This window comes from Nansenia antarctica (assembly GCF_963989245.1).
Source record: "Nansenia antarctica genome assembly, chromosome: 17".
Classification (NCBI taxonomy): domain Eukaryota; kingdom Metazoa; phylum Chordata; class Actinopteri; order Argentiniformes; family Microstomatidae; genus Nansenia; species Nansenia antarctica.
In genome coordinates this window covers 3004741-3012723 of record NC_137687.1, presented here as the reverse complement: position 1 = coordinate 3012723, position 7983 = coordinate 3004741, and positions in this window count along the sequence as shown.

Genomic DNA, 7983 nt, shown 5'->3' with positions numbered 1-7983 from the left:
TGCTAACATAAAGGCCTAATTCTCCTTTTTGGACAAAACTGTCCGAAGATGGCAATATAAATGTATGACCCCAATTAATTAGACAAAGTCCTAAAGTCACCTAAATTCGTGTGAATGTGTGTGAGATAATTCCAAGAGTAAAAAAAAAATCCACGAGTAAAAACAAAACACGGTGCAGCAGCTTTCAGTCACGCTGCTGCATGCTCCTGGAACAAACTCCCTGAAGAAGTCAAACAGGCCCAAACACTTAAAATATTTAAATCTAAGCTAAAAACCTTCATGTTTTGCACCAGTTATTATTAAACACAAACACTTCTATCAATGTCTTTTTTCCATTAACTATTGTCTTTTTAAATGTTTTATCAATTTACTTCTTATATTTACTTTTATTCATTGTAATTAGTATTTTCTTATGCTCCTCTTGCTGTATTTTTAAATAATGTGTGTAAAGCACTTTGAATTGCCCCTGTTGTATGAAATGTGCTATACAAATAAACTTGCCTTGCCTTGCCTTGAGAGCAATCATCAGTTGTTCAAATGTTGTGGTGGCAGAGTTAATGGTTACCCTTTATTGTTTGAGGCCCACTTCAGATTGCGTAGGTGTCAAACTACCATATTATTATCAACTCGGAAACTTCGTTGTATCATCATGTGCCATACATGAGGCCATAATTAAAGCATTAAAAAAGAAGAAGAATGCAGAACTTAGACATACGTTTAATTATATACATAAAACAAACACATTTACAACACCCAAACAATTACCCAAGACCACAGATATTTCTCACAATAAAATTAGGGCAGAATATTTCAGTTTTCAACTCAATACTACTTTCCGCCACAGGGTGGCAGCATTGTTGTGCGTAAAACTACAGTGCGCAATACATGGAGCGCAATCAGACCACGTAGATGGGGGAGGAAACACTGCCTCCGCAATGCAGGTCAGTGGGTCAGGGATCCACTACTCGTGACGTTAGAATTATAAAGGTTCTATCTCAATTGTTGGTCAACATTGAGTTTTATACATAATCTGATCCATTAGGTGTTTATTAATGCCTGTGTGGTGTTATTTTAAAAATGTTGACATTTTTGAGTTAGTAATTCATAAAATACAAAGGTTCCATCTCACAGAACATAATGGAATGTAAAAACTTTGACGCTCAATATCTCTGAACTACCCTAAACGGAGATAGAACCTTATCATTCTAAACGGAGATAGAACCTTATCATTCTAAAAGGAGATAGAAGCCTTTATCCAAAGCGCTTTACAATGGCCTCTCATTCACCCATTCACACACCAAAGACGGCAAGCTACCATGCAAGGCGCCGGCCCGCTCACTGGGAGCAATTTGGGGTTCAGTGTCTTACCCAAGGACACTTCAACATGTGGCCAGCCGGGGCTTGAACCGCCAATCTGCCAACCTTGTTATCATTAAGCCTATAAAGAGGCACCTTCACTAAAATCGGAGAGAGGCCTATTTTGAATCCTATTTTAGCCTGCTGTAATGAAATTGGATTGGGAATGTGAGTAGCATTTCAATTAAACAGATTATTTCACTGTTTTATGGATTAAACCGAACAGACAGTCAAACTGCCAAAGCAAAGAAGAAATCATCAACCAGTAAAAGTGAACAGCAACCAAACCATGTTTAAGATGTTTAATAAACTCAAAAGAGACCACAATGTCACATTACAGAGGGCACAAAAAAATGACATAATATGTATAGTATGTACATATAAGCCACAATACAAACTCATGCAATCAAAGAAACCAGAGGAGACAAAGCCTCCTCGGCACCTCACCTGTAAGGTGAAACCCTCTACACACTTCCTAGCTTGTCAACTATGGGCGTGTAGAGACACGAGAGTGAGAGCAGGGCTCCAATATGCAGCGGGTAGTCTTAGAACGGACAATTTACTGTCTTTTGACCTTTTACTCTTCGTCAACTGTCTGTCTGTACACTAGGCCTATGTAAGTAAGTAAAGCTTTATTTATATAGCACCTTTCATAGATAGATAGACTTTATTTGTCATTGTTACAGTACAGGTACCAAACAACGAAATTTAGGAGGGGAGGCTCCCCTGGTGTTTAAGAAAGGAAAAAGAAACACATTTTGGAAAAAGCATCGATGCATAAAATCACAAGAAGATAAGGAGCAGGTTTACATCAATAGAGGCTATGTACACAATCCACTGTACTATACTGCACAGATAGTCAAATAGGGTTGTCATATTTCACAAGAAAGTATTTTTTCACATTTTTTTAAAGTGTCACAGTTTGCAGGCTTGAAAATGTACATGTTTGTGCCTCAGCACTAGCTGCCATACAATCCGTCCGGACTTGTCCTGGGCCCAGAACTTAGGCCTTTTCTGTGTTCAGGGCCTTGACGGCCCTGTGGTAGAAGCTGTCCTTCAGTCTGTTTGTCCTAGCGGCCGGGGTCCTGTACCTCCTGTTCGAGGGCAGCTTGACAAAGTGTTCGTGCCCAGGGTGGGTCGGGTCCTTGGAGATCTTGGAGGCCCTCCTGAGACAGCGTGTTTTGTACAGCTCCTCCAGAGAGGGGAGGGTGGCGCCGGTGATCCCCTGTGCTGTTCTCACGACTCTCTGTAGATCGTTTCTCTCCGCTGCCGTGCAGCTGTGGTACCAGTTGGAGATGCCGAAGGTGAGGATGCTCTCCACTGCGCCGTGGTAGAAGGCCACCAGCATCTCCTGCTTGCTGTGTTGTTTCTTGAGGCATCTCAGGGTGTATAGCCGCTGTTGTGCCCTCTTGATGGTGCCTTTAGTGTTGTCCTTCCAGGCCAGGTCATCCCGCATGATGTGTCCCAGGAAACGGAGGTTTGAGACCATCTCCACGCTCTCTCCGTCGATGAGCAGGGGCAGGATCTCGGACTTTTTCCTCCTGTAGTCTACGATGAGTTCCTGGGTCTTTGACTTGTTTAGCAGCAGGTTGTTTACCTTGCACAGCTTGCTCAATTGCTCTACCTCATCCCTGTACGCCGCCTCGTCCCCCCCCGAGATACATCCCACCACGGTGGTGTCGTCTGCAAACTTTACGATGTAGTTGCTGGGGTGGATGGGGGTGAAGTCGTGGGTGTAGAGGTTGTAGAGGATGGGGCTTAGCACGCAGCCCTGGGGTGACCCAGTGCTGAGGCTGAGGGCTGTGGAGGTGTGGGGGCCCACCCGCACCCTCTGGGGGCGGTCGGTCAGGAAGTCCTTGATCCACGCACATATAGAGTGTGATAGACCCAGGTCTAGTAGTTTGGTCACTAGCCTGTCTGGAAGGATGGTGTTAAAGGCGGAGCTGAAGTCCACGAAGAGCAGTCTCGCGTAGCTGTTTCCCCTCTCCAGGTGGGATAGAGTGGCGTGGAGAGTCGTCGCTATGGCGTCCTCTGTGGACCTGTGGGCTCTGTAGGCGAACTGGTATGGATCCAGGTTGGGCGGGAGGCGTGTGAGTATGTGGGCCCGGACTAGTTTCTCGAAGCACTTCATGATGATTGGTGTGAGTGCCACCGGGCGGTAGTCGTTTAGGCAGCTCACCGTGCTTTTCTTCGGGACTGGGATGATAGTTGAGGTTTTCAGGCAGGGTGGGACGGTGGCCTGGGACAGGGACTGGTTAAAGATGTTGGTGAAAACCCCGGCCAGCTGGTCGGCGCAGTCTCTCAGCACCCGTCCCAGGATGCCATCCGGCCCCGAGGCTTTCCTGGGGTCCACCGCCTTCAGTACGCGTCTCACCTCGTGCTCACCTTCATACAAGAAATGCAGCTCAAAGTGCTTTACAACAGGAATAAGAACATAAAGTGAATTTAAAAACCATATATAAAAACATATACATGCATAGAATGAATATAAAAGCAGGGGAAAACAGTAAAAAGAAACGGAAAAGATCTAACTTTCCATATCCCTTTCATCTCCCTACCTTACACAGTCTTTCTGTACTTCCCACTGGCTTTCCACCAGCACCACAAACATCAGTTTTTGGAAAAGGTCTGTCTCAGTCTCTGTGTACGTTCTCAGTCTCTGCTAGACCTTGCACCAAAAATCCAACTACTCAGTCAGTACCAATGTGTAGGAAAAGGTACTACTTGATTGTCCATAACAGTCCTTGAGAATGTTAGTTAGTGAAAAGTATAGACCTAGTAGGCCTATTATACTGTCATGCTTTATGTAAAATGCACTTATATAGCGCTTTTTTGCTCCAAAGCGCTTTACAACGGCCTCTCATTCACCCATTCACACACACATTCACACACCAATGGCGGCAAGCTACCATGCAAGGCGCTCACTAGGAGCAATTTTGGGGTTCATTGTCTTGCCCAAGGACACTTCGACATGTGGCCAGCCGGGGCTCGAACCGCCGGTCTGCCAACCTTGTGATCATTAGGCGGCGACTCTACCTCCTGCGCCACAGCCTCCCCCCTATGTTTGTGTGATATCTTTGCTGACCTGGCCCTCAGGGTAATATAATATGGGTCACACACAATAGAGGAAACCTAGAGGGGCCTTCTCCATTGATTTGTCTTTCTTCTTCAACCATTGTCGACAATAATGGACAGACGCCAGGACGTTGTCCCATGCAGCACATTATTTCGAGTCTCTTTTATTGTAGAGCCACAATAATAAAACATTTCTAAATCCAAATATATAGTCTGCCTTATTGAGGTAGTGATTTGCACACATCGATCTCAGCACACTCAGCCATTCTATAACTCACAGTCACAACAGGATATATGAAAGAAAGGATTCAATTTCTCTGTACAATTATATCCCAAAACATTCCTGGTTTCAATCATTTCTAAATCGTGAGCTTAGAATTATAAGGTTCTATCTCCGTTTAGGGCAGTTCAAAGATATTGAGCGTCAAAGTTTTTACATTCCATTATGTTCTGTGAGATGGAACCTTTGTATTTTATTAATTACTAACTCAAAAATGTCAACATTTTAGAAATAACACCACACAGGTATTAATAAACACCTAATGGATCAGATTATGTAAAAAACTCAATTTTCACAAAAACGATAGAACCTTATAATTCTAACGTCACGATATCCCAAAACATTCCTGGTTTCAATCATTTCTAAATGGAGACTAATTCACTTTAGTACTCCCCCCTGTATCCCCCACACTTCCCTTTGATCCACTTTCCTGCTCCGTCAGTGTACCCTTGTTGTGACCCATCCTAGAGCCCTGTGCCTCCCCAGGGGTGGGGGATGAGGCTGTGGGGGAGGGAGAGGACACCACCGTGTTTGGTGGGCATTGGCAGCAGGCTTCCAGAGGGGGTCACAGAGACCATGTGGCTTCCCCCTCCACACCCGCTACCCCTCAGGGGACATGGGGCGCATGAAACAGCTGGTGGGTTCCAAAAAACAATTAAAGCCCCCCTACCGTGCACACTTGGCAGCCAATGGGGCTGGCTGAGTCGAGGGTAAACCATTTGGATTGTGGTCGCAGGCGCCTACAGGAGGCCCTTAATGAGGTTCCATACAGTCTTATTATTAGAGATGTGAGACACAATCTTCAATAATGTGACTGTCTGTTATATTGATTCAGCTTCTTGTCTGATGTCAGTACAGGAGTAATAGGCCATTAACCTAGCCACCAGAATACATGTCACAAGGTGGTAGGCTATTACAATAGCAAATGGCTCTCCAATGCTTTGTTTTAGTGATTGAGTGACCCTGTGATGTACTTCACTGAGGTCGCGGAAGGTCAACGTCATCCCTCCATCATCACATAGCGTTTCTATTCTGAGGAGACTGTCGTCCTCAAAACAAATACAGTTGAAGCAGCACTGCTAAATAATAAATGGTGTAATTATTTGGAAAGAATGGTGTGGCTGCAGACAGTACTATGTTTCTACCATAGACATTGTATGAGTAGGCCTTAGCTAATAGAGCCCAATAAACGAATTGATCAAATAATGTACACATTATATATTCATTGTGTGCGATGGTGGTGGATATACTCGCCTGAATGGTGCCAACAGAGCGTTGCCAAGGGCAGAATGTGGCCACAATGTGTCATCACTTTAAGTATTTCGTTGTGTGGTGTGAGATTGCGCTATAGTGTAAGAAACCATTTTTCATAGAAGAGCCCTGAGGCAAGGTGCTTAGCTGCTGTGCTCCAATATGTTCACAGTCAACTGCAGAAATTATTAATAGGCGTCTCTGTCTGGTTATGTTGAACGGGGCACCACTGTTATGTGGCCGCTGTCAAGGTCGCCTAGGTATTGTTCACCTTGCTTATTTGTAGGTGCCCCCAGCGGGTAACATTTTACATTTTTGGCATTTAGCAGACGCCTTATTCCAAAGCGACTTACAATCAATACATTTGAATACTAAGCAAGTGAATCATCAATCCACCAGTCGTAGCAGGAAGAGTAATCCAGCTCAGGCCCGGGGCCATTGATAGAAGGAAAAACCTTCTTCTATCACCGTCTTCTAACCCGTGTTTTTTTTTTGACACTGGAGAACCAGAGAAACAGTACAAGGGGGGCACTAGAAGTTTTTAGGGACACAGTAGAGGGGGAAAGCGGGTGTCCTCAGGAGACGCAGTGCTGAGGGGCAGAAGATGTCTCAGGAGGAGCAGTTAAGCAGGTAAGAACAGTCTTATGTGTAGGTGGCCCCCAGGTAAGAACATCTCTTATGTGTAGGTGCCCCCAGGTAAGAACAGCTCTTATGTGTAGGTGCCCCCAGGTAAGAACAGCTCTTATGTGTAGGTGCCCCCAGGTAAGAACAGCTCTTATGTGTAGGTGCCCCCAGGTAAGAACAGATCTTATGTGTAGGTGCCCCCAGGTAAGAACAGCTCTTATGTGTAGGTGCCCCCAGGTAAGAACAGCTCTTATGTGTAGGTGGCCCCCAGGTAAGAACAGCTCTTATGTGTAGGTGCCCCCAGGTAAGAACATCTCTTATGTGTAGGGGCCCCCAGGTAAGAACAGATCTTATGTGTAGGTGCCCCCAGGTAAGAACAGCTCTTATGTGTAGGTGCCCCCAGGTAAGAACATCTCTTATGTGTAGGTGCCCCCAGGTAAGAACAGATCTTATGTGTAGGTGCCCCCAGGTAAGAACATCTCTTATGTGTCGGTGCCCCCAGGTAAGAACATCTCTTATGTGTAGGTGCCCCCAGGTAAGAACAGCTCTTATGTGTAGGTGCCCCCAGGTAAGAACATCTCTTATGTGTAGGTGGCCCCCAGGTAAGAACAGCTCTTATGTGTAGGTGCCCCCAGGTAAGAACAGATCTTATGTGTAGGTGCCCCCAGGTAAGAACATCTCTTATGTGTAGGTGCCCCCAGGTAAGAACAGCTCTTATGTGTAGGTGCCCCCAGGTAAGAACATCTCGTATGTGTAGGTGGCCCCCAGCAGGTGAGGTTTTGCGGTGATCACGTGGGGACCCGCCCAAATATCTTCGCCTCCAATAAGAAGACTCAACTAAAAGTGTTTTTCTGTTTTCTCCATGCACTGCATCGGAGGCAAAGCCGCAGTAAACCGAGGAGAAGGTAAAGCGAAACCAGGGGTCCCTGCCTGTGCCTGCACGATCAGGGTGGAGGGCAGACGGTTGATTAATTAGTCAAATAAAAAGCCCCGGTAACCCAATACGTGACTCGTAGGCTACGGGATAGGACTACAGACTACATACATGTTAGATTTGACCACGGACAGGTAAGTCCAATGCATGCACGTGTGTTGAGTGAATATTTCACGTTCATAAATAGTGAATCGTTCCATTAATAATCTGTTTTATTTTCAAAGATGTGAGACTGACAGACGAACCCAATAACTCACTGCTCAGCTCAGCATGGCATTTATAATTTATGGCCAGCAGTCAAGCCAAGATCTGTCACAATACAAGCCAAGTATATGTAGCCTATAATATCTATAGACTTAAGAGTGAGCGATCAAGACAGAGATGCATTTGAATTGTATTTGATTGCATTGTGTGCATTGGATCCGTTTCCAAAGAGCATTTTGTGTGTGTCTGTGTGCATTTA